Here is a 27,920-nt window from a genome sequence, read left to right on the forward strand (position 1 = left end):
TGTTAAATTACTATTGTTGATGTTCAATCGCTAAGTTTTGTCCGACTCTTTGACCCTATGGACTGGAACACTCCAGGCTTCCCTGTCCTCCACTATCTCCTGGAGTTTGCTCAAACTCATGTCCATTGAGTCAGTGATGCCATCCAACCATCTCATCCTCTGTTGCCCACTTCTTCTCTTGCCCTCGATCTTTCCCAGCATCAGGGTCTTTTCAGTGAGTTGACTCTGCATCCGGCGGCCAAAGTATTGGAGCTTCAGCTTCAACATCAATCCTTCCAGTGAATATTCAGGGTTGATTTCCTTTAGGATGGACTGGGTTGATCTCCTTGCTGTCCAAGGGACTCTCAAGAGTCTTCTTTAGTACCACAATTTGAAAGCATCAATTCTTTAGCACTCTGCCTTCTTTATGGTCCAACTCTCACATCCATAATTGCTGCCACAGCAAATTAGCACAAATTTAGTAACTTTAACTGCATACATGACTACTGGAAACACCATAGCTCTGGTCCATACAGTCAAAGCAATGGTTTTTCCAGTAGTCATGTAGGCAGTTTAAGTCACTGAATTTGTGCTAATTTGCTGTAGCTGCAATAGGGAACTATACACTAATGAAGCGCACTGAACTAGAGATAGCTTATTTAATGCTATAGGAGCCCACCAGGAAAACTCAGTCTGGAATGAAAAAGTGAGTGCCCCTGCCTGCCCCCACCCAGAGAAATACAGTAAAGATCAAGAATCTTCACACGATCCTGTCCCTGGCCTTCAAAATGCCTACATGGTCAAGATCATGGAAAGAAAATTTTGACACCTTTATGAAGGCCCTTGTCGGATTGTTACAGACATAAGAGCAAGCAGGAGAGTCAAAGCCAGACACCTTGAAAAGTCATACTCCCTTCTTTTTGAATCTCTTTTTTGAGAAATAATGGCAAAGCATGTCAAGAAATTGGAGCTTCCCTGGTGGCTCAGACAATAAAGAATCTGCCTGCAGTGCAGGAGACAGGTTTCAATCCCTGGGCTGGGAAGATCCCCTGGAGAAGGGAATGGCTACCTACTCTAGTATTCTTGCCTGGAGAATCCCATGGATAGAAGAGCCTAGTGAGCTATAGTCCCTAGGGCCCCAAAAGAGTTAGACACAACTTAGAAATTAAACAGCAACAACAATATAGGTATAGTATAGTTTTTATAACTAGGTGGTAAATAATGGTAAAGCAGGGGAAGATCTGTCTCTCTTTCTCTCTTTTAGAACTTAAATGTAAGACACTATTTGAAAGACCAAAAGGAGTAATTTCTGTGGCATGGCCCCCTCAGCAACACACACACATACACACAAAACCCTCAGAAAAAGCTATAGGAAAAAACTAAAATGGCTTCCAGATGTTAGTTTATAAAATTCAGACAGGCTACAATCCAGGTGTCTACTCTCGGAAAACTGTAAGAGGCTTACTGTGAATAAAAAGAAAAAAAGCTAAGTGACTGCCAGTGAATTAATGGTGAAGGCTGTCTTTTTATGTCACATTTCAAAATCCGCAGTCACCTGCAGTGAGCTCTCAAAAATTGCTATTTAGGAGACCTTGTGACTAAAGATCTAAAGATTCCTCAATTAATTGCCAGTTAAATTCCCATCTCTTCCACTAAACCAACAGTTTGAAAACAGAAACCTCTCGTATTCTTCAACAAGGCATCTTCAGTATTGAACATATAACACCTTGCATATAATAGATGCTTAATCTCAATCCATGTTTGTCTAATAAATCAATTGAATTTTGAAAAATATTGAAAGAGAAAATTCTTTTCAGTAAAATAATAGGTAAAAAAAAAAAATTAGGAATCAGATACTCTCATCCCAATTGGGTTAACACACACACACACACACACACACAGAGCAAAGAAATTAAAAATGTTAGCTGTGGATATTTCTGAGTGGTGGGCTAATGAATGTTTTATATTGTCTATTTTAACTTTTCTCTATCTTCCAAACTCTTGAAAATGAGCATATACACTTTTACAATCAGAATTTTTAAAGCCATGTGAGTTACAAAGAGATTCCCTCATAAGAAACTGATGCCTTGACCTTAGAATCTCATTTTTATTCTGGGTTTTTCACCCTGCATGATTTCCAGCCATTTTCCATGTAGTAAGCTGGAAACCACTAGATTGTATACGGTAAGCAGCCTCTTTCCTATCCTTCCTTAATTTTTTCCCTATGCAAGAATCTGAACTGATACTAAAACAAAGATTCTTATAGATTCAAGGCATTCTTTATATGATTCTGTAATCAAATAAGAAATCTCCCCTGTGATTTGAAGCAATTTAAAGAGCAGTAATCCTGAGAAGGTATTCATCCAGTCATTCACTCGCTCATTCAATCATTGATTTATGGATGTAAAATAATGCACCTTCATGAGTGATGTTATGACTCTGTCACTGACAGACTCTTCCATTCCATTGCTGCTCTATGTTCTCATTTATACTCTGTCCAGGACCACAGCATTTCTGACCTAAATGATTCAGTTAGCATCCTAACTGGTCTGTCTGTCTCCTCTTATTCTAATCTATCCTTTGTTATGTTTCTTGAAGCTTTTAGAAATACAAATCCATTACATGGCATGTAATAGGGAAATTATGACCTTGGGGATCAGAGAACTCTGGATTGGAGCCTGAGTCTTCTACTTACTATATTGGTCATAAGTTTTATCTATGAAGTTATACAACCTCTGTTTTCCAAATCCTGTCTCTGATTCTTGCTAGCTCTGTGCCCTTGGGGAATTTATTCCATCACTCTCTCACTTCCCTCCTCTATAAAACTGTTGCAGGAAGGGGAACCCCTTCCAGGCCCCGAAACTGGGCTCTTGTTTAACACTCGGAAGTAAGTTGTCCAAGGAGACACATGTGCTGGCAAAGCAAGAGATTTTATTGGGAAAGGGCATCCAGATGGAGAGCAGGAGGGTAAGGGAACCCAGAAGAACAGCTCTGACACGTGGCTAGCAGTCTCGGGTTTTACAGTGATGGGATTAGTTTCCGGGTTGTCTTTAGCCAATCATCTGACTCAGAGTCCTTCCTGGTGGCGCAGCCAAGATGGATGCCAGCGAGGATTCTGGGAGGTGGTCAGACACGTGGTGTCTCCTTTTGACCTTTCCCGAACTCTTCTGGTTGGTGGTGACTTATTACTTCCGTGTTCCTTACCAGGACCTCCTGTCATAAAACAGCTCATGCAGATAGTTACTGGGATGCCTGGCCAGGGTGGGTGGTTTCAGTGAGTGTGCTTCCCCTAACAAAATAGGGCTAATCACACCTACCTCATAGTACTGGCTGACATAATACATGAAAAGTTCTTCACTCATTGCTTAGCATCTGCATTTCCTACTGCTGCTATAACAAACTACCACACAGTCAGTAGCTGAAAACAACAGAAATGTATTCTGTCACAGATCTGGAGACCAGAAGTCAAAAATCATTTTCATAGGATCAAAATCAAGGTTACAACAGGACTGTGTTCCCTCTGGAGGCTCTATGGGAGAAAATGTTCCTTCCCTCCTCCAGATCTTGGTGGTACTATTTCTTGGCTTGTGGTTGCATCATTCTGATCTGTACCTACTTGGCTACATTATGTTTTTCTCTTTTATCTGAAATATTTCTCTACCTCTTTGTTACAAGGACACTTGCTATTGAATGCATTTAGGGACCCCCCTCATATAATCCAAGGTAATCTCCCCATCTCATGATCATTAATTTAATTGCATCTGCAAAGTCTTTGCCAAATAGATAACATTCACAGGTTTTAGGGATTAAGATATGTACATCTGAAGGGGCATTATTATGCCAACTCTAGACCCTAGCTCATAATTAATTCCAAGAAATGTTAATTATTATCCATATTATGAGACTTTGGGCTACCTTCTTAGTTTTAATGAGTTTTTATTATAAGTAACAAAATAACAATGTACTGATTCATACCCCCACTATCCCAATAATGGTATAAAAGATCATAATAATGGTTTAATAAATGCATTTCCTCTTCCTTAAACATCTTTAGTGTGTGTTGTTGAGGGTGTAGAACCACAGGAGCACTTACAGAGTCTAAATTGAAACAAACATCAGCCATCCCATTCCTAGATACACACTCAGCAAATTGTATGCATATTCACCAGAAGAGAGGTACTAGCACACTCAGCGCAACGCTTCAAATCAGCCCCAAACTGAAAACAAGCTAGATGTTAAGTCACCAGCAGAGCTGATAAAGTGTGACATATTTTTACACTAGAATAATCTGCAGAGTTGGAAATAATCTGCAACCACCTGTAGCAATGTGAACGAGTCTTTAAAACATTCACATTAGCAATATGAATGAATGTTTTTGAAATAAGACACTCAAAAACTATATACGGTGGTCTGTATCTAAAAACATAATCAAATTTATCAATGCTGTTGCATGTCATAATAGTGGTTACCCCCGGAGTATTGATTAGAAGGGGGCAAGCAGGGCCTTATAGAATGCTTGATTGATATGTCTTTTGATTTCAACAGTAAATTCGTCATCATACACTGATTGTATATGATCTTCACTGCAGTATATTGTGCTTTAATTAAACATTAAAATTGAAAAAAATATTCTTCAGGAATACCCTACCCCAAAAACATTAAGTCTAAATTGTTTAGATTGGCGCACAAGGCCATTCTCAATTTCCCCCGTTCTCTGGTCTGTTTTCCCAGCCTCATTGCCTACCATTTTCCCCCACTCTACCATCACAGACTTCTAGGTATCAGTCCCTAAAACAATGTATGCTCCCTCACACGTGTACTTTCCATCCCCTCTTCTTAGATTCCATTTTCCCATCTCTTGATGAATGCTACTCATTTTAGGACCCAGTTTAACTCCATCTTGTCTCCTGTGTGACTCTATGCATGCTGTTCATAAATCTACCATGTAACACTTATCTCATGATACTTAAATTATTTATGAGTTTGAACATCTATATAGGAAGCTGTTATTAACATTCAAGATGGGTTAGGCAATCATTCTCTTCCATCTGTCAAAGGCCCCTTATGGATTTTTCTATTATAAGACATTCTGTACTACAGCCATTTATTTCATTATGCATTCATCTTGGCCCTTACAGGGTATAGGTTTCTTACAGAGAGACCTCCTTATCTCTGTGTCACCTAATAAGTGTTCAACACATTTTTATTAAACTAAACTCGATTCCCTTCTCTACTACATTGGGAATGGTTGAGCAAACAAACCGCAGTGTTTATTACTGAACCTCTGGCATTTGTCTTGATGCTTGATACATACTAGGTTCTCAATACATTTTTTTCATTGCACAATTAAGTCTATGCTATTTCAAATTTTGGATTAAAAACTTCTGAATCTATCCTATTTAATGGCCATTATATGACTTTGGAGTTGTAGGTTGCTTTGCAGAGCTTCACCTGTGGAAATTGAAGCAATGGTGATGAGACACGTCTTTATAAGCTGTAGTACTTATGAACTTCAACAGATTATCATGTCTTTGGAGAAACCTAAAATGGCAAACTGACTCAAGTCAATTCAATTAGTTTAATTCAATAAGCATTTGCTGAAAAGCAAAAGTATTCTGCTAGACTTGGTGGGGTATATCAGATACAGAAATATTGTCCCTGCCCTCAAGGGAACCACTGTCACAGGAACTCCCTGTGAGAGAGATCAGAGAACCCACCTGCACAACTGCCAGCTTAAGCAGCTAAAACATGGTATCCTGTGGAATAAGAGATAAAGCACAGCTACGGGAGAGAGCAGTGCTCATGAGGTAGGTCATTTGAGTTCACTCTTGAAAGATACATAGATTTTTAATGTGTGTATGAAAGATCCTGTAGTTCAGGAGTACAAATTATTTTTGTACTGTTTTGCAAAGTAATCAGAAAAGTTGTTAGTCATTCAGGGGAGAAGAAAGGGAGAAATGAGGGTCAGAAACAATATTAAAAATCCAATCCAGTTCACGTTGTTAAGGGTGTTAAATGACACTGAGATATTTGGACTTTATTCTGTACGAAATTATAAATGTTGAATATTGATTATCTGTAGTAGGAATACCACTTGCTGATTGTGTGTTAGAGCCACAAGAAAGGAGACACTGGGGGCAAGGAGACACCTGAGGAGTTTGCTGCAGTAATGCAAATAAGAGGTAAAGAGAATCTGAACTACAGCAAAGATTGTGATAGCAGGAAAAAAAATTGAACTCTATTGCTAAATTAGAATTGGTAGTGATAGACTACTAATTGGTGGTGAGTGGTAATATCTGGCTATGAAGCAAATATAAGAATGACACTAGAAACTAACACGATGTCATAAATCAACTATACTTCAATTAAAAAAAAGTAAAAAATGAAATTTTAAGATAATTCTTACATCTCAAGGTGATTTTTCTGACGTCATTATACTGTTAAAATTCTCCTATTAAAAAGTTTTTATTGAAATATTGTTGACATACAATGTAATGTTAGTTTCAGGTGTACAGCAAGATAATTCAGTTAAACACACATATATATAATCTTCATATATAGATATTCTTTTTCAAATTCTTTTCTCCTATAGGTTATTATAAAATACTGAGAATAGTTCCCTGTGCTATACAGTAAGTCCTTATTATCTATTTTATATGTGTATGTATTGATCTCAAACTCCTAATTTATCTGTCCTACCTTTCCCCTTTGGAAACTATAAGTTTGTTTTCTATATCTGAAAGTTTCTGTTTTATGAATAAGTTCATTTGTATCATATTTTAGATTCCACATACAAGTGATATCATATGATATTTATCTGTCTGACTTCACTTAGTATGGTAATCTCTAGGTCCATCCATGTTACTGCAAATGGCATGATTTCCTTCTTTGTTATGGCTGATTGTGTATATGTACAAAGTCTTCTTTATCCATTCATCTGTTGATGGACATTTATAGTGAGTCCATGTCTTGGCTATTGTAAATAGACCTGCAGTGAATATTGGAGTCCATGTATCTATTCTAATTAGACTTATTTTTGGATATATACTCAGGAGTGAGATTGCAAAATCATATGGTAGCTCTGTTGTTTTTTTTTTTGTTTTTGTTTTTTTTTTAAACTTTACAATATTGTATTGGTTTTGCCATATATCAAAATGAATCCGCCACAGGTATACATGTGTTCCCCATCCTGAACCCTCCTCCCTCCTCCCTCCCATACCATCCCTCTGGGTCGTCTCAGTGCACCAGCCCCAAGCATCCAGTATCGTGCATAAAAACTGGACTGGTGACTCATTTCATATATGATATTATACATGTTTCAATGCCATTCTCCCAAATCCTCCCACCCTCTCCCTCTCCCACAGAGTCCAAAAGACTGTTCTATACATCAGTGTCTCTTTTGCTGCTTTGCATACAGGGTTGTTGTTACCATCTTTCTAAATTCCATATATATGCGTTAGTATACTGTATTGGTATTTTTCTTTCTGGCTTACTTCACTCTGTATAATAGGCTCCAGTTTCATCCACCTCATTAGAACTGATTCAAATGTATTCTTTTTAATGGCTGAGTAATACTCTTTTGTGTATATGTACTGTTTATAATAGCCAGGACATGGAAGCAACCTAGATGTCCATCAGCAGATGAATGGATAAGAAAGCTGTGTTTTTGGTTTTTTAAGGAACCTTTATCCTATTCTCCATAATTGCTGCACCAATTGACATTTTTACACACACTTTCCAGTGAGATAGTTATCTTTCATTTCACTAAAGAAGAAAAGAAAAGGGTTGCTGAACATACAACCATTTCCCGCCTACTAAGACCCAAGTTGAGCAAAATTACAGGAAGAGAGGCTATCTGTAATTTCAAGTTTATTATATCAAACCACGGCCAGAAGTCAAGGTCCTGAAGCCCTTAGTCAAAAAGCACAAGTTCTCTAAGTCTGAGAGTCTGTTGCTGTTTTGTAAATAAGTTCATTTGTATCATTTTAATTGATATCATATGATATGTCTCTTTTTCTGTCTGACTTTCTTGACTCAGTATGACAGTCTCTAGGTCCATCCATGTAGTTAATGAAATTGCATTGTTTCACAAACTTAGAGAATGAGGTTATGCTTACTGAGAGGGGAAGGATGTGTCGGAGGAGGGAGGGATAGTTAGGGAGTCTGGGATTGACATGCATATACTTCAGTATTTAAAATGGATAACCAACAAGGACCTACTGTATAGCACATAGAACTCTGGTTAATATCCTATAACAACCTAATTGGGAAAAGAATTTGAAAAGAATAATAAATACATGTATATGTATAACTGAATCACTGTTGTACACCTGAAACTGACCAACATTGTTAATCACGTGTACTCTAATATAAAGTAAAAAGTTTAAAAAACAAAGATTAATAAGGTCTGAAGATGTAATGTAAAACATGGTGGCTATAGTTGATTATACCATATTATATACTTGAAATTTTCCCAGAGAGTAAAGCTTAAATGTTCACATACATAAAAGATAAACATGTCAAGTGAAGAATGTGTTAACCAGATGGTGGGTGTCCTTTCACAATGTATAGTATATCAAATTGTTACAGTGTACAGTGTAAATATCTTACAATTTTATTCATCAACTATATCTCAATAAAGCTGAAAAAAATAAAATTAAAAAAATAGCACATTACACCTTCCTGCACCTTTATATTATGGCTGATGTGTTCAGTCACAAGGTTGTGTCTGACTCTTTGTGACCCCGTGGACTATAGCCGACCAGGCTCCTCAGTCCATGAGGTTTCCCATCAAGAATAATGGAGTGGATTGCCATTTACAGGGCAACTTCCTGAAGCAGGGATCAAACCCACATCTTCTGCTTGGCAGATGGACTATTTACCACTGAACCACCTGGGAAGCACACCAACCAGGAGCTATTGTCAAATCATAATCAAGAATATGAGCCATAGAAACCCACCCCAAGAGCTTCAAAATGAACAATGCTTTAAAAAAATTATCCAAGTGAAATGCCAACTAAATTAAAAGATTTCTCCTCCTAGTGGTTCAGCATTCACAAGTCAGTTATGTTGTTGTTTGGTTGTTCAGTCATGTACAACTTTTTGCGACCCTGTGGACAGCAGCATGCCAGGCTTCCCTGTCCTTCACCATCTCCCGGGGAATGCTCAAACTCATGTCCATTGAGTCGATGATGCCATCCAACCATCTCCTGCTCTGTCATCCCCTTCTCCTCCTGCCCTCAATATTTCCCAGCATTAGGGTCTTTTCTAATGGGTTGGCTCTTTCCATCAGGTGGCCAAAATTGGAGCTTCAGCTTCAGTATCAGTCCCTCTAATGAATACTCAGGACTGATTTCCTTTAGGATTGTCTGGTTGGATCTCCTTGCAGTCCAAGGGACTCTCAAGAGTCTTCTCCAACACCACAGTTCAAAAGCATCAATTCTTTAGCACTCAGCCTTCTTTATGGCCCAACTCTGACATCCATATATGACTACTGGAAAAACCATAGCTTTGACTAACTATATGGACCTTTGTCAGCAAAGTAATGTCTCTGCTTTTTAATATGCTGTCTAGGTTTGTCCTAGCTTTTCTTCTAAGGAGCAGGTGTCTTTTAATTTCATGGCTGCAGACACCATCTGCAGTGATTTTGGAGCCCAAGAAAATAAAGTCCGTCACTGTTTCCATTGTTTCCCCATCTATTTGCCATAAAGTGATGGGACCAGATGCCATGATCTTAGTTTTTTGAATGTTGAGTTTTAAGGCAGCTTTTTCACTCTCCGCTTTCTCTTTCATCAAGAGGCGCTTTAGTTCTTCTTCACTTTCTGCCATAAGGGTGGTGTCATCTGCATATCTGTGGCTACTGATATTTCTTCTGGCAATCAATTCTGGCTTGTGCTTCACCCAGTCCAAAATCTCTCATGATGGACTTTCCTGATAATTCAAATGGTAAAGAATCTGCCTGCAATGCAGAAGATCTGAGTTGGATCCCTGGGTTGGGAATATCTTCTGGAAGAGGACATGGCAACCCACTCCAGTATTCTTGCCTGGAGAATCCCCATGGACAGAGGAGACTGGTGGGCTACAGCCCATGAAGTAGCAAGTAGTTGGACATGACTGAATAACTAAGCACAGCACAGCACATATTATAAGTTAAATAAGTTAAATTATAAGCTATATAAGTTATTAAAGTTATGTAAGTCTTATATGCTATACATTAAATATATATAATTATATATATTATATGTTATATATTAAAGTTATATAATTTATTAAAAGTTAAATAATCAGGGTGACAATATACAGCCTTGATATACTCCCAATTTGGAACCAGTCCGTTGTTCTATGTCCAGTTCTAACTGTTGCTTCTTGACCTGCATACAGGTTTCTCAGGAGACAGGTGAATTGGTCTTGTATTCCCATCTCTTTAAGAATTTTCCACAGTTTATTGTGATCCACACAGTCAAAGGCTTTAGCATAGTCAATGAAGCAGAAGTAGATGTTTTCTGGAGTTCTCTTACTTTTTCTCTGATCCAATAGATGTTACCAATTTGATCTTGGGTTCCTCTACCTTTTCTAAATCAGCTTGTATATCTGGAAGTTCTCAGTTCACACACTTTTGAAGCCCAGCTTAAAGGATTTTGAGCATTACCTTCCTAGCATGTGAAATGAGTGCAATTGTGTGGTAGTTTGAACATTCTTTAGCATTGTTCTTCTTTAAGATTGGAGTGAAATAAACTTTTTCCAGTCCTGTGGCCACTGCTGAGTTTTCCATATTTGCTGGCATATTGACTACAGCACTTTCACAGCATCATCTTTTAGGATTTGAAATAGCTCAACTGAAATTCCATCACCTCCACTAGCTTTGTTCGTAGTGATGCTTCCTAAGGCCCACTTCATACTCTAGGATATATGGCTCTAGGTGAGTGACCATACCATCATGGTTATCTGGGTCATTAAGACCTTTTTTGTATAGTTCTTCTATGTATTCTTGCCACCTCTTCTTAAGCTCTTCTGCTTCTTTTAAGTCTTTGTCATCTGTCCTTTATTGTGCCCATCTTTGCATGAAATGTTTCCTTGGTATCTCTAATTTTCTTGAAAAGATCTCTGGTCTTTCCTATTCTATTGTTTTCTATTTCTTTATGTTGATCACTTAGGAAGGCTTTATTATCTTTCCTTGCTATTCTTTGGAACTCTGCATTTAGATGGGTATATCTTTCTTTTTCTCCTTTGCCTTTCTCAGCTATTTGTAAGGCCTCCTCAGACAACGATTTTGCCTTTTTAAAATGAAAAATATTCTTCAAATCCTGGGTTAAACATACATAATATTTGACCTTCAAGTCTCCACATTTAATTCGTAACAAATTCCAAAGTTCTATGGAAGTAATGCATGAACATGGAGGGAGATGACAATAAGACAGTGGAGACTGGCTTGAAAATAAGGCAGTTCACACCAAAGAGATGAGAATGACTTCACAAATGCCTTACAGATATTGAGAAAGAAATTCAACTGAGTCACTTCAAACTGACTTCAGGTAGCAGCAACAATCTATTTTAATTATAATCCTCATAAACCAAACTGCATCATGGGTTTAAAAAGCAGCAGCAACAACAAAAAAACACAGGATCACAATAATAGTCACAGAGAAACACAGTGTTTTCTTATTTGCATCCCAACTTATCCTTCCAGACAGTTACTAACTCCACACCATTACTGCCACCACAACTGCTACCATTGGCATTAACATCCCTCCCATTTATTCTTGGAATCCCCACAGGATAGCTCTTCTGTGCTCCAGGGACCAGTCCTCTTAGCAAGCCTGAAGCATTTTATATTTTTCTTCCTTCCTACTCTGACACTCTGTGGTTACATCTGTCTCTGCCAAGACTGCAGAAATTTCTAATGCTTCTGCCTGCTCATGCGTCTACAGTTGCTATCAATGCTGCGTGTCTAGAGAACTAATAACTCTAAATCTTGTCTTATCCAAAGCATTGCTAATCACTGAGGAAAAGCCTAGGTCAGTCTCCTGTAGCTTTATAACTCCCAAGCACCACTTTCTTGACCTAAAGCCACCTTTACAATAGTCTCAGTCCCTTGGGACTGTACGGTTAAGTGGCAGATACTCTATTTAGAATCATTCCTCGTCTTCATTTTTAGACTCTAGTACATATAATACTCAGTAATTGTTTCACCTTTGCTGTGCACAAAGCACTGTAAGAGACTTTAAATAGATTATATTATTGAATTTTAATGACAAATCTGTAAAGTAGATATTATTATCTTCATCTTACAGATGGGATAAACTGAGGTTTTAGAGTTATTACCATTGTTGGCCAGTGGCTTAGTGTCCAAGTAGTCTCATGCCAGACTACACTAAACTGCCTCTCATTCCTTAGCATAAATGAATCTGATTCATTTTTTCTACAGCGTGGTAACTATGCAGGCAAAGGACACATCAGCCTAGAGCAGATCCTACTTGACTCCACTGGGGCATGTGTACAAAATTATGCCTTCCCTGATCAGCTGCCTGGACAGGCTTTTCTGAATGTGCCTAATACCTATAGCATGACCAAAATGGCAGGTTCCCCTCTTTCCTGGATGGCAAGAGATTTGGTTTGTCTTGGTCAAAAAAAAAAAAAAGGACTTAATTCATACCAGCACATTCCTGAAATGGGAGGCAAATACCTCTCATCTCTCTTTTGACCCTTTTGCTTTCCAGTGGACAGGCCGTGTGTCTGATCACAGCGCTTCTGCAAGTCTAGCAAACCCTGGCCAGTATGGCTTGCCTCCAGTACTAAGGGCTAAATGGAAAGTGTCAGTGAGCCTGACATGTGTAAAGCTTTTGGCTTCTGGAGAAAAGTCTCTTCCAGAGAGTTGATTTATTGAATATGCAACAAAGAGTGGTGTCAAATTGCTCAAAAGAGGTGCTCCTCCTTGCCTTATATAAACCGAGCTATGTGAGACTCAATAGCAGTTGTCTGAAAGAAAAGATCAAAATAAACTTAAGGAAAAATATGAAAGAGTGGAAACAGTATAAAAAACAGAAGCTGATTTATCAAATAAAACATAATATTCTCAGAGATATAAAATAAAATAGTATATCCTCAAAGACAGAACAGGTGGTAGATGAAAAAACAAGCTAGATGAAAAAACAAGCTAGAGGAAAAATCTCCAGTTATACATGTTTTGTATATAAGTGTATCTGAGATTCCAAATAGCTTGGAAATCATGCTAAGAATATTTCCCAAAAAGCGAAGTAAAGGAAAATAGAAGAGGAAATGATGAGAAAATTAAAGGATCATAGTGGTTCAACATCAGATAAAAGAAACACCAGAAATAAAAGAAAGAAACCTTAAGAGTAGCTTATAAAAAAAACCCAAAATACTAACTTACAAATTTATCCACAACTAAAGACCCAAGTCTCCTAATTAAATAAGTTCATGGAACATCCTACAGAAAGAGAAAAAAAATAATAAAAATTATGCCAAAATGTATCATTATGACATTTCAGAATATTAGGGATAAAAAAGGTTCTAAAAACTCTTTAAAAAGTTAAAACAGATGACTCAAAAAGGCATAAAAATAAATTTTTCATGGACTTTAATGACACAGGAAAGATACTGTAGCAATGCCTTCAGCATGCTGAGGGAAATTAGTCTTTAATCTATAAACCTAGATGTATCACATGTTGAAGACTGAAAACAAATTTCTCCATCATTAAGCCTTCTTGAGAACTAACTAGAGGATGTGCCCTCTAGGATAAGAGAGAAACTAACAAAGGAAAAAGGAAAAGAGAATTTCCATGATGTGGACAAAAAGGTCCCAAAAGGTAGTTGTCCATCTAGCCTCCTACTTAACCAATCCAGTTCAGAGTGAAGGACTGAGTTATCTGGAAAGATGGCCACCATGAAGATGGCCACAGCAAGATGATAGTGATTTGATATGTTGATATTTTAGAAAATATTGTAAGTGTGTTTTGGGACTTCCCAGGTGGCGCTAGCAGTAAAGAGCCTGCCTGCAAACACAGGAGATGTAAGAGACATGGGTTCCATCCCTGGGTCCAGAAGATCTCCTGGGGAAGGGCATGGTAACTTACTGTAGCATTCTTGCCTTGAGAATCCCATGGACAGAGGAGCCCAGCAGGCAACAATCCATAGGGTCACAAAGAGACGTGACAGAAGTGACCCAGCACACATGCACGTCAGTGTGTTTATAATGGCTCCAGTGAAGCATAGGGACAAAACTGAAGTCAATAGAAAACTAGGCAAATAAGAAAATGATCAATTCTAGAAAATCAGAAAGTTGTGTGAAAAAAAAGGATAAATAACCTCTTCATTCTGCATGAAAATTCTTACTTTGTTTTTAAATGTAAACAATAATGAACGATACAACCAAAATTATAGCATAGCCATATTAAGAGGAAGGTAAGAAAGGAAGTAAGTAAATGAAGAAGAGTTACACAATAGAGAGCTGATCTCTGTGCAACCAGAAGGTGTTAATAAATATGCAAAATTGATTTACATCAGTATAAGAATGTTTGGCCACCTGATGTGAAGAACTGACTCATTTAAAAAGACCCTCATGCTGGGAAAGATTGAAGGTGGGAGGAGAAGGGGACGACAAAGGATGAGATGGACCTGGGTATGGCATAAGCCCTCTTGGAGGAGGTCAACATTAACCCCACCACAGAGCTGCCAGAACTTACACAGGACTGGGGGAACAGACCCTTGGAGGGCAGAAACAGAGCCTTGTGCACCAGGACCCAGGAGAAAGGAGCAGTGACCCCACAAGAGACTGACCCAGACTTGCCCATGAGTGTCCAGGAGTCTCCGGTGGAGGCATGGGTTGGCAGTGGCCTTCTGCAGGGCTGGGGGCACTGAGAGTAGCAGTGCCTGCATGGGACGTTTTGAAGGAGGTCGCCATTATCTTCACTACCTCCACCATGGCTGTCTGAGGAGGTCTTACAAATAGCTGTGAAAAGAAGAGAAACGAAAAGCAAAGGAGTAAAGGAAAGATATAAGCATCTGAATGCAGAGTTCCAAAGAATAGCAAGAAGAGATAAGAAAGACTTCCTCAGCAATTAAAGCAAAGAAATAGAGGAAAACAACAGAATGGGAAAGACTAGAGATCTCTTCAAGAAAATGAGAGATACCAAGGGAACATTTCATGCAAAGATGGGCTCAATAAAGGACAGAAATGGTAGGGACCTAACAGAAGCAGAAGATACTAAGAAGAGGTGGCAAGAATGCACAGAAGAACTGTACAAAAAAGATCTTCATGACCTAGATAATCATGATGGTATGATCACTCACCTAGAGCCAGACATCCTGGAATGTGAAGTCAAGTGGGCCTTAGAAAGCATCACTACAAACAAAGCTAGTGGAGGTGATGGAATTTCAGTTGAGCTATTTAAAATCCTAAAAGATGATGCTGTGAAAGTGCTGCACTCAATATGCCAGCAAATTTGGAAAACAGCAGTGGCCACAGGACTGGAAAAGGTCAGTTTCCATTCCAATCCCAAAGAATTCTCAAACTACCACACAATTGCACTCAGCTCACATGCTAGCAATGTAATGCTCAAAATTCTCCAAGCCAGGCTTCAACAGGACATGAACCATGAACTTCCAGATGTTCATGCTGGTTTTAGAAAAGCCAGGGAACCAGAGATCAAATTGCCAACATCGTTGGATCATCAAAAAAGCAAGAGAGTTCCAGAAAAACATCTACTTCTGCTTTATTGACTATGCCAAAGCCTTTGATTGTGTGGATCACAACAAACTTGGAAAATTCTCAAAGAGATGGGAATACCAGACCACCTGATCTGCCTCTTGAAAAATCTGTATGCAGATCAGGAAGCAACAATTAGAACTGGACATGGAACAACAGACTGATTCCAAATCAGAAAGGAGTACATCAAGTCTGTATATTGTCACCCTGCTTATTTAACTTATATGCAGAGTACATCATAAGAAATGCTGGGCTGGATGAAAAACAAGCTGGAATTAAGATCGCCAGGAAAAATATCAATAATCTCAGATATGCAGATGACACCACCCTTATGGCAGAAAGTGAAGAACTAAAGAACCTCTTGATGAAAGTGAAAGAGGTGAGTGAAAAAGTTGGCTTAAAACTCAACATTCAGAGAGCTAAGATCATGGCATCTGGTCCCATCACTTCATGGCAAATAGATGGGGAAACAATGGAAACAGTGGCAGACTTTATTTTTGGGAGGGCTACAAAATCACTGCAGATGGTGACTGTAGCCATGAAAACAAAAGATGCTTGCACCTTGGATGAAAAGTTATGACCAACCTAGACAGAATATTAAAAAGTAGAGACATTACTTTGCCAACAAAGGTCCATCTAGTCAAAGCTATGGTTTTTCCAGTAGTCAGGTATGGATGTGAGAGTTGGACTATAAGGAAAGCTGAGCACCAAAGAATTGATGCTTTTGAACTGTGGTGTTGGAGAAGACTCTTGAGAGTCCCTTGGACAGCACGGAGAGCCAACCAGTCCATCCTAAAGGAAGTCAGTCCTGAATATTTATTGGAAGGACTGATGTTGAAGCTGTAAATCCAATACTTTGGCCACCTGATGTGAAGAACTGACTCATTGGAAAAGATACTGTTGCTGGGAAGGATTGAAGGCAGGAGGAGAAGTGGATGACCAAGGATTAAATGGTTGGATGGCGTTACCAACTCAGTGGGCATGAGTTTGAGTAAACTCCAGTAGTTGGTGATGGACAGGGAGGCCTGACGTGCTGCAGGCCATTGGGTCACAAAGAGTCAGACACGACCACATGACTGAATTGAACTGAACTGAAGAATCTTTGGAGGCCCTCAAAAGAAGAGTACCTAAGGAAATAAAAACAGATCAAAGAGTCACGTTTGTCTCTGAATAACAAAATTAGAGATTGCTAAGTGTTGACTCGGGGTTCCCCAGTGGCTCAGTGGTAAAGAATCTGTCTGCCAATACAGGAAACATGGGTTCAACTCCTGGGTCGGGGGTATCCCCTGGAGTAAGAAATGGCAACCCACTCCAGTATTCTTGCCTGAGAAATTTCACAGACAGAGGAGCCTAATGGTCCATTGGGTCACAAAAGAGTTGGACACGATTTAGCGACTAAACAACAGCAACAAAGATTTGATATAGGACATAGTCTTTCCGTAAAAACTTCTGAACAATGCTTAACTCAACAATGTAATTCCTTTATTTGAAAAAAACCAAGAGTCAAAATCTTTAGTCTGCTATGAAGACTAATTTTACTGTTTATAACAAGCAAGTCCAATTTTTCTTATTCAGTTCTCTTATTAAGTTTTACTTAAAAAATAAAAACTTAGAAGGCCTTTACCATGAGCAATGTATTTAATGTTGCCTTAATTTTTTATTTCCAAGATTATTTTTGACTGTCAATAAATTTAAAATTGTAAATAAATGATAGTAAAGCTGGAGATACTACGTAAAATTAGAGTTGAAATAAGAGTTTGTCAGGAATGAGAAAGCATCAATTGGAAGATGGCTAACCTGGGGCAGTGCCAGCGAGAAGCCAGAGAAAGAATTCAACAGCTACATAATATTCAAATGTAATGTAAACTAATTAAACAAGGAGGGCGTTAGACTGACGTGGTCTCACTCCTTAGTACCCTTGTAAACAAACCAAAATCTAAGTCTGAAATGCCTCAAGATTAATAAATAGAGACCAAAGGATGACCAACCACAAATAACAAATGAGGCCTTCCCAATCAATGCAACCATCTAATTATAGCCAATCAAATAATTTCCTAGCTTTTCTACCCCTTCTTTTCTGTAAAAGTCTTTCCCCTGCCTCTGTAGGTAGAGTGCTCCTAACCGTTACCTTAGTTTGTCACTGCCTGATTCAATTAGATTTCTATTCAAATAAACTTAAAAATGTTAATATACCTTTGTGTATCTTTTAACAGTGGGCACTACCATGATGCATTCCTGTCACTATCATTATTATCAGTTTTTTCTGTATGAGTACTTACCATATAAATTTTGCACACATAATTCCCACAATAACCTAACATAGGTACCTTACAACTCCCCTCTCCCACCAGTAACTCCTTACCACATTATCTCCTTTTGTTGTCTTTGTAGCAATCACAAACTCTCTGAGTTAATATTATCCTTTGGTTGGAGATGTCTTTGTCTTACTTGTTCATTATCTGTCTACAATATAAGCTTCATAAAAACAGAGACTTCATCTTATTCCTTACCGGGAATATAGTCGGTCTAAGTAAATTTTGTACAGAAAAATACAAAATCAATCTAGAGAGAGGTTAAATATCTAAGATGAACATTTAAAACAGAAATATGTTCAGATATGTAAAAATAAATTTAAGAAAACTGACAGAATTGGTATGAAATCATAGAAAATATTGTGTGGTATGTGTATTATATGTACATGAAATATAAAATCTGAGGAAACATTAGCATTACCTATCTCACAGTTATGGAGAAGGCAATGGCACCCCACTCCAGTACTTTTGCTGGAAAATCCCATGGACTGAGGAGCCTGGTAGGCTGCAGTCCGTGGGGTCGCTAGGAGTCGGACACGACTGAGCAACTTCACTTTCACTTTTCACTTTCATGCACTGGAGAAGGAAATGGCAACCCACTCCAGTGTTCTTGCCTGGAGAATCCCAGGGACGGGGGAGCCTGGTGGGCTGCCATCTCTGGGGTCGCACAGAGTCAGACACGACTGAAGTGACTTAGCTTAGCTTAGCTTAGCTTATCTCACAGTTAAAGTTAAATATTTTTGCTTTGCTTCTCTGCTTATTCTAATTTTTTACATTAAACATAACATATAATAAACATAGTAAAATGTTTTAAAAAACCACATGTGACAAGATACTTACTCAAGATACTAAAATAACATACTCAACTAAGTCCAAGGACTAAGCTGTTTGCAATGATTCTTTATAAGGAATGCTTAGGTGTCCAATGCTTAATTTAACTCGTATATGATCAAAATAACCTATAAAGTCTACAACCATATTTATTATTTGGACTCAGAGGTCACAAAAAGCTATGGACAATATTTGTCCCAACAGACCTAGAGATACCCAGTGTTATTCTCTGTTCATATTCCATTTTAGCCTTCAAATCTAAATCTATTTGCTCTAAGCTTTTTTTTTGTTAATTCCATTTCAGTCCTTTTAGTAGTTTGGTTTCCTTTTTCCTGCTTTTCCTTATTCTCTCTGCATCTCTTCTCATACATGAAACTGCCATCTCTTGGGAAAAAATGAAGTGGTTAATGTGGTCATGAAAATTCCCTCTTATCCTTCTTGTATATATCAATCTGTTTCTTTCTAAAGCTATTTTTGATTACCCAGATTCAGTTTACCATACACTAATAGGGAGAGTGTTTACCTAATGGACTGAAACATGATAAAAAATTTTCTTCTCCCCTCATATGATCTACAAGTAAGCTGCTTTCATTTCCAGCTTTCACTCATTTGTATTGCTCTTTTGTCTTGCTTATAAGAATGCAAATCTGGTTATGACTAGCTGGTGTGTCATATCCTGTTAAAATATCCCATCTCCTAACACACGTTTCTAAATAATTAAACTGGTAGGAAATATTTACCTAAGGTAATATGCTATTGCTTAATTAATAAAATTAATTGTTGGAATGATAGAAATATATATATATATATACATATATAATTTGCATAGGTGTAGAGAGTTGGACTGTGAAGAAGGCTGAGCGCCGAAGAATTGATGCTTTTGAACTGTGGTGTTGGAGAAGACTCCTGAGAGTCCCTTGGACTGTAAAGAGATCCAACCAGTCCATTCTGAAGGAGATCAGCCCTGGGATTTCTTTGGAAGGAATAATGCTAAAGCTGAAACTCCAGTACTTTGGCCACCTCATGTGAAGAGTTGACTCATTGGAAAAGACTCTGATGCTGGGAGGGATTGGGGGCAGGAGGAGAAGGGGACGACAGAGGATGAGATGGCTGGATGGCATCACTGACTCTGTGGACGTGAGTCTGAGTGAACTCCGGGAGTTGGTGATGGACAGGGAGGCCTGGCATGCTGCGATTCATGGGGTTGCAAAGAGTCAGACACGACTGAGCGACTGAAATGAACTGAACTAAGGGAACACTACTATGAACTGTGTTTAATTAAGAACGAAGTGTCATAGAAAAATGTAACATATATTTTCACAATTCATTTAAGCTTATTTTCTGATAGATACATATAACATAGTATGAAAATGCACTGTTTCCAAAAAAACTGGGTGAGATGACATAAAAAGAATGCACTGTTAGCCATGTGGAGCAGCTGTGTGATCAACTCCCCACCTGCCTTTTGGGAAGGAAGCCCACTCTGGGGCCAGGCACACCAGGTGATAATCTAACAGATGCTGCAGGACTGCCTCCTACTCACCAGGCTCGAACACAGACAGCATCACCTAAAACCAAAGGAAATAGCAGCATGTGTGAAGAGAATACTGTTAAACAGGCAAGATAGAAATGACCATCAGATCTTTGAAGAAGCCAGTCTTCCAGTGGTCTACCAAATAAAGCCATATAGCAAACTGAACATTTTCCCCTTTTTGGTTTCACTAAAGTAGCTGCTGCTTCTCTTCTAATTGTACTATACGGAAGTCAGTCTAGTACTATGTATTAAGCAACCTGTCTGCATGATGTGGGTGAGATTTGCTTTGTTTGTTAAATTTCATTTGAAAGAATTACGAGAGAGAAGAATATAAATGACGTATGCGTTAAGAGATACAAACTACTATGCATAAAATAAGCAATGAGAATATATTGTACAACACAGTGAAAATATAGCCATCATTTTTTAATGATTTAAATAGAGTGCAATCTATAAAAATATTGAATCACTATGTCATATACCTGAAACTTATATCATGTTATTAATCAACTATACTTCAATAAAAAATAAAAATTTCAATTAAAAAATTAAAAAATTTAAAAGTACATAAAAAGTCAAAACAAAGCAAATAACATGCACAGTGAAGTAAATCTGAGGCAGACCACTAAAAGCCCCAGAGAGAAAAACGAAGTTCAAGTGAAATTGCTTCCTTCTTAGGAAAGTGATACCAAAGTTATGTTTTTTTTCCTGTTCAGACATTGATTCTCATAATGGCCTGCAGCATGTAATAACCTTTCTACATTAGCATCCTTATGCAGAAAACTGGCATCATATATTTTATTACTTTGAGTTCATCTCTAGAGTGGTGAAGGGATTAATTAATTTATTCATACATATTAAATACATTTGGTAAAAGTCCTTTTGAAATTCTACCACAAACCAGCCTTCTCATCTTTGATCATTAGTTGTTATTTTTCAAATGGTTGTATAATGTTTTAAAATTTCTTTTATTTTTTTCACTGGTAAACAAAACTTCTGTAGGAAGATTGTGAATGCTGCTTGATTAAATCAATGGTAATTTCCACAAACGACAAATTTTCTCAAATGCCTATTTTAATTGCTATTACAATATCATGTAAATTTTAGCAACTACAAATCAAGCAGTCCAGAAATTAGGTCTGATAGATTCAGTGCATTAATGGGTTTGATGCATTGTTCAGCATATGTATTTTATTGCAGAAAGCTAATCTTTTTCCTGGTATCTCACACAGGCATACAGCTAGAGCTAAAACGAACGTGCAGTTTTCTGAGGCTTTCCCAAAGGGACAATGCATATCACATAGCAACATCTGCCAAGGAGAAAACTACATGACCAGTTTCGGTTTTTCCCTCTTGTAAAGATGATTTCATCCAATTGCAGGAAATGTATGCAACATCAATACCATTTTAAACATACTTTACTATGCAAGTCTATGGTTATTTTATTGGGCTCAATAACCATTATCACACCTTAAATTTTGCATTTCTAAAGAATTTTCACATCTGCTTAACAACCCTGCCAAGGAAGGGTTGATCATTCTCATTTTACATATAGAAAAGCTAATATTTAAAGGAGGTGATTGTCTTGATCAAGGTCATAAGACTGCCTTTATGTAGAACCAGGATGGGATTCACTACTCAGTTCTGTTTGCATTATACCTTTCATATATATGTGCACAAAAATAATGTATAATACAAGTACATAGTTATATATTAACAGCCTGTTTTATAATCTACCAGGTCGTATGTAATGTGAAGGGAAACACTACGTCTATTGATTGTTCTAATTTCTTTGTAATCATAGTGCAATTTGGTTTTTTGTCTTATAAATGATAGAGATTTGGAACAGCTGCAAATTGCTAATGTTCCTGGATACATTTGGCAGCAGCCTGAGGCAAGCAAATCCACAACAAGCAAATTAAATCCTTATAGTAATTTATCTCTAAGCACTTACAGTATGAATAACAAAGGTATTCTGGGCCCAAAACAAGTTTAAAAGAAATATAAGTAGTTGTTTATTTATTTATACAAAGGGACCAAGAAGTTTAGAGCATATGGTACAAAGGACAATAACCAGGAGAGTCAACTTCTTGCTATAGCTGAAAAATCATGAGCTTTGAAGTGAAAAATAAAAAAGGAACTGCTTGAACTTGATAAGATTTCAAATTTGATATCAAGGTAAAAGATTGATAGTAAGTCCAGAAGGGCTTTCCAGGCAGAGAGCATGGGTGTGAGAGATGGAGCAGAGGCAGATGAGAGATTCATGTTTCAAAGAGTTTAAAGTAAAGTCGCTCAGTCGCGTCCGACTCTTTGTGACCCCATGGACTGTAGCCTACCAGGTTCCTCTGTCCATGGGATTTTCCAGGCAATAGTACTGGAGTGGATTGCCATTTCCTTCTCCAGGGGATCTTCCCGACCCAGGGATCGAACCCAGGTCTCCCACATTGTAGACAGACACTTAACCGTCTGAGCCACCAATCAAAGAGTTTAGTTTACTCAAAATCTGCACCCCTCTTGTTATAAGAAACAGAAATAATGACCAGGTAAATAGGAGATACCGTTATTCTCTCTACTGTACAGCTCTAGAGTACAGTTAGCTACTTGGCATTTCACTTTTTCCTTCATTCACAGGTCTGTGCCGTGCCTACCCTCTACTCAAGGCCAACTTTACAAACGTTGGCAATCTCTACCTCATGGTTCTAAGCCATCGGTGATGAGCCATGCATTAGGTAAATAGCTGAGGGAGGAGCACAAAAAGAAATATTAAACTATTGAAGAAAAGTTATTCATGGATCCTTATTTAAGATAGTGAAGTGGACTTTCTCAAGGGGGACTGTCATGAAAGGCATCTGGACCACCACAATGTTTTACAGTGGGGGTGAGATATTGCCTTCAACTCAACAGAACTAGGAAAGTGGGAATTTATAGCCAAAAAGTGAGAGGGGTTATCAGTGGATGGAAAATTATTAAAAGGAAATATCAGGGGTTGGCAATGACTCTAGCTTTAACAACTCAACGAGACTCTTCTGAAGGCAAGTCAGGTGGTCAGACATCACCCAAAGAATGGTGAAGGATGGGGAACTTGATCAAATGTCAAGGCTGGGAGATGATGGCTAAACTGACTTAGCAAGATTCTTGCTAAAACTGGACAATGCAGATATGAACATACACACACACACACACAAGTCACTCAGTCATGTCTGACTCTTTGTGACCCCATGGATTGTAGCCCACCAGGCTCCTCGGTCCATGGGATTTTCCAGGCATGAATACTGTAGTGGGTTGCCCCACAGAAGCTCAAACATCAGGGCCTCGTTGAGAAGAGTGTTACAAGAAGCCTGACTAGAGTTTGGTCCAGATAAGAATCTTTGTCAGCACACACACCCGCAGAGCCCCTATTCATTCTGCCCACAGATACCTTCCAGTGTCATCAAGTGCCACTACCTCCATCTTGTCAAGGTCACTATGCCCCATCCCACCTCTATACCTGTATGCACTTTTGCCTGTCTTAATATCGTTCAAGGGCACTTTTCCTGACCTAAAGCTTATCTTCATCTAGAAGATAAACCCTGCTACATGCTTTCATCAACCCATATTTGGCTCTCACAGCAGATAGTTGTTATGAAATTGTGCAATTGTAGATAGTAATCGTGTGTCAATGTGATTCTTTAATAATTATCTGCCAATAGTTCAATAAAATTCTTGAGGTTTTTTAAAATTTATTTTATTGAAGTAATTAGAGTATAGTTGATTTATAATGTTTTGCTAAATTCTGCTGTTCAGGAAAGTGATTCATTTATACATATGTATGTTTGTGTATGTATATATATTTTTTTGGTATTCATTTCCATTATGGCTTATTCAGTTCAGTTCAGTCACTCAGTTGCTCATTCATGTCTGACTCTCTGTGACCCCATGAACCGCAGCGTGCCAGGCCTCCCTGTCAATCACAAACTCCTGGAGTCCACCCAAACCCGTGTCCATTAGTCAGTGATGCCATCCAACCATCTCATTCTCTGTCATCCCCTTCTCTTGCTGCCTTCAATCTTTCCCAGCATCAGAGTCTTTTCCAATAAGTCAGCTCTTCGCATCACATAGCTAAAGTATTGGAGTTTCAACTTCAACATAAGTCCTTCCAGTGAACACCCAGGACTGATTTCCTTTAGGATGGACTGGTTGGATCTACTTGCAGTCCAAGGGACTCTCAAGAGTCTTCTCCAACACCACAGTTCAAAAGCATCAATTCTTTGGTGCTCAGCTTTCTTTATAGTCCAACTCTCACATCCATACATGACCACTGGAAAAACCATAGCCTTGACTAGATGGACCTTTGTTGATAAAGTAGTGTCTCTGCTTTTTAATATACTGTCTAGGTTGGTCATAACTTTCCTTCCAAGGAGCAAGCGTCTTTTAATTTCCTGGCTGCAGTCACCATCTGCAGTGATTTTGGAGCCCAGAAAAATAAAGTCAGCCACTGTTGCCACTGTTTCCCGATCTATTTCCCATGAAGCAATGTGACCAGATGCCATGATCTTAGTTTTCTGAATGTTGAACTTTAAGCCAACTTTTTCACTCTCCTCTTTCACTTTCATCAAGAGGCTGTTATTTCTTCACTTTCTGCCATAAGGGTGGTGTTATCTGCATATCTGAGGTTATTGATATTTCTCCTGGCAATCCTGATTCCAGCTTGTGCTTCTTCCAGCCCAGCATTTCTCATGATGTACTCTGCATATAAGTTAAATAAGCAGGGTGACAATATACAGCCTTGACATACTCCTTTTCCTATTTGGAACCAGTCTGTTGTTCCATGTCCTGTTCTAACTGTTGCCTCCTCACCTGCATACAGGTTTCTCAAGAGGCAAGTCAGGTGGTCTGGCATTCCCATCTCTTTCAGAATTTTCCACAGTTTATTGTGATCCACAATAAAAATAAATAATAAATAAATAATAAAAAACAAATAAAAATAAAAAAGAGATGGGAACACCAGACCATCTGACCTGGCAAATAGATGGGGAAACAGTGGAAACTGGCTGACTATTTTTCTGGGCTCCAAAATCACTGCAGATGGTGATTGCAGCCATGAAATTAAAAGATGCTTACTCCTTGAAAGGAAAGTTATGACCAACTTAGACAGCATATTAAAAAGCAGAGACATTACTTTGTCAAAAAAAGTCCATTTGGGAAATTTGAGCATTACTTTACTAGCGTGTGAGATGAGTACAACTGTGTGATAGTTTGAGCATTCCTTGGCATTGCCTTTCTTTGGGATTGGAATGAAAACTGACTTTTTCCAGTCCTCTGGCCACTGCTGAGTTTCCATATTTGTTGGCATATTGTGTGTAGCACTTTCACAGCATCATCTTTCAGGATTTGAAATAGCTTAACTGGAATTCTGTCACCTCCACTAACTTTGTTCGTAGTGATGCTTCCTAAGGCCCACTTGACTTCACATTCCAGGATATCTGGCTCTAGGTGAGTAATCACACCATCATGATTATCTGGGTCCTGATAATCTTTTTTGTATAGTTCTTCTGTGTATTTTTGTCACCTCTTCTTAATATCTTATGCTTCTGTTAGGTCCCTACCATTTCTGTCTATTATTGAGCCCTTCTTTGTATGAAATGTTCCCTTGGTATCTCTAATTATCGTGAAGAGATCTCTAATCTTTCCCATTCTGTTGTTTTCCTCTGTTTCTTTGCATTGATCCCTGAGGAAGGCTTTTTTATCTCTCCTTGCTATTCTTTGGAATTCTGCATTCAAATGGGTAAATCTTTCCTTTTCTCCTTTGCTTTTTGCCTCCCTTCTTTTCACAGCTGTTTGTAAGGCCTCTTCAAACATCCACTTTGCTTTTTTCATTTCTATTTCTTAGGGGTGGTCTTGATCCCTGTCTCCTGTACAATGTCACGAACCTCCATCCATAGTTCATCAAGCACTCTGTCAGTCAGATCTAGTCTCTTCAATCTATTTTTCACTTCCACTGTATAGTCATAAGGGATTTGATTTAGGTCATACCTGAATGGTCTAGTGATTTTGCCCACTTTCTTCATTTAAGTCTGAATTTGGCAATAAGGAGTTCATGATCTGAGCCACAGTCAGCTCCCAGTCTTGTTTTTGTTGATTGTATAGAACTTCTCCATCTTTGACTGCAAAGCATATAATCAATCTGATTTTGGTGTTGACCATCTGGTGATGTCCATGTGTAGAGTCTTCTCTTGTATTGTTGGAAGAGGGTGTTTGCTATGACCACCGCATTCTCTTGGCAGAACTCTATTAGCCTTTGCCCTGCTTCATTGTACTCCAAGGCCAAGTTTGCCTGTTACTCCAGGTGTTTCTTGACTTCCTACTTTTGCATTCCTGTACCCTATAATGAAAAGGACATCTTTTTTGGATGTTAGTTCTAGAAGGTTGTAGGTCTTCGTAGAACTGTTCGACTTATCATGGCTTATTACAGTCTATTGAATACAGTTCTGTGTGCTATTCCGTAGGAACTTGTTGTTTATCTAGTCTAGACATGATGGTTTCCATTCACTAATCCCAAACTCCCAGTCCACCCCTCCCACCCCACCTCCCCTGTGGCAACCACAAGGGTTGCTGTCCTCTACGTTTGTGTGGCTGTTTATGTTTCATGGACAAGTTCATGTATGTCATAGTTTAGATTCCACAGGTCAGTGATATCATATGATATTTGTCTTTCTCTTTCTGACTTCAACTAGTATGATAAGCTGCAGGTCCATCCATGCTGCTGCAGATGGCATCATTTCGTTATTTTGTATGGCTGAGTGATATTCTGTTGTATGTATATACCACATCTTCTTCATCCATCCATCCATCACTGGACATTTAAGTTGCTGCCATGTTTTGGGTATCATAAATGATGTTGCTATGAATGTAACAGTGCAACTATCTTTTCAAATTATAGTTTTTTTTTCCTGGATATATGCTCAGGAGTGGGATTGATGGATCACATGGCAACTCTATTTAAGGTTTTTGAGGAACCTCCATACAAGATTCCTGAGTTTTCATTGACTGTAAGTTTCATGAGGGACAATGATGGGTATATTTTGCTTAATACTATAATCTGTACCCTTCTATAGTGGATCAATAAATACTTATTGAATAATTGGGCCCTTTCTAAGAATAATTCTCAAGTAGAGAGAGGAGTGAAAGTGTGGAGAAAAGATAAGAAAATTAAAACAGAATGAACAAGAAAACTGGGTTTATTCACCCACTCATACATGTAAAATTGTTCACTCAATAGCTAGTAAGTTGGTTTTAAATCTAGCAAATTTTGATAGTGAACCTCTATTTGCTTATTTACTTAAGTTTACTTATAGGGCTTGAATCATAATGTCCCTACTTTGCATGATTAGAAAAGTTTACAGTTATCATATATTAGTGGATTTACTTTTTATTTATATTGTTTAGCCCTTAGTGAAAAATAAAACCCAAAATTATGATACTGCTTCTCTGAAAAGCATGGTCTGTGATGTTCATAACTGTGATCTATATGCAAATGTGGCACCCATATATTTTCTGCAAA

Source organism: Bos grunniens, chromosome 5, assembly GCF_055505025.1.
Source record: "Bos grunniens cultivar Pamir isolate PY7600 chromosome 5, Bosgru_T2T1.0, whole genome shotgun sequence".
Classification (NCBI taxonomy): Eukaryota; Metazoa; Chordata; class Mammalia; order Artiodactyla; family Bovidae; genus Bos; species Bos grunniens.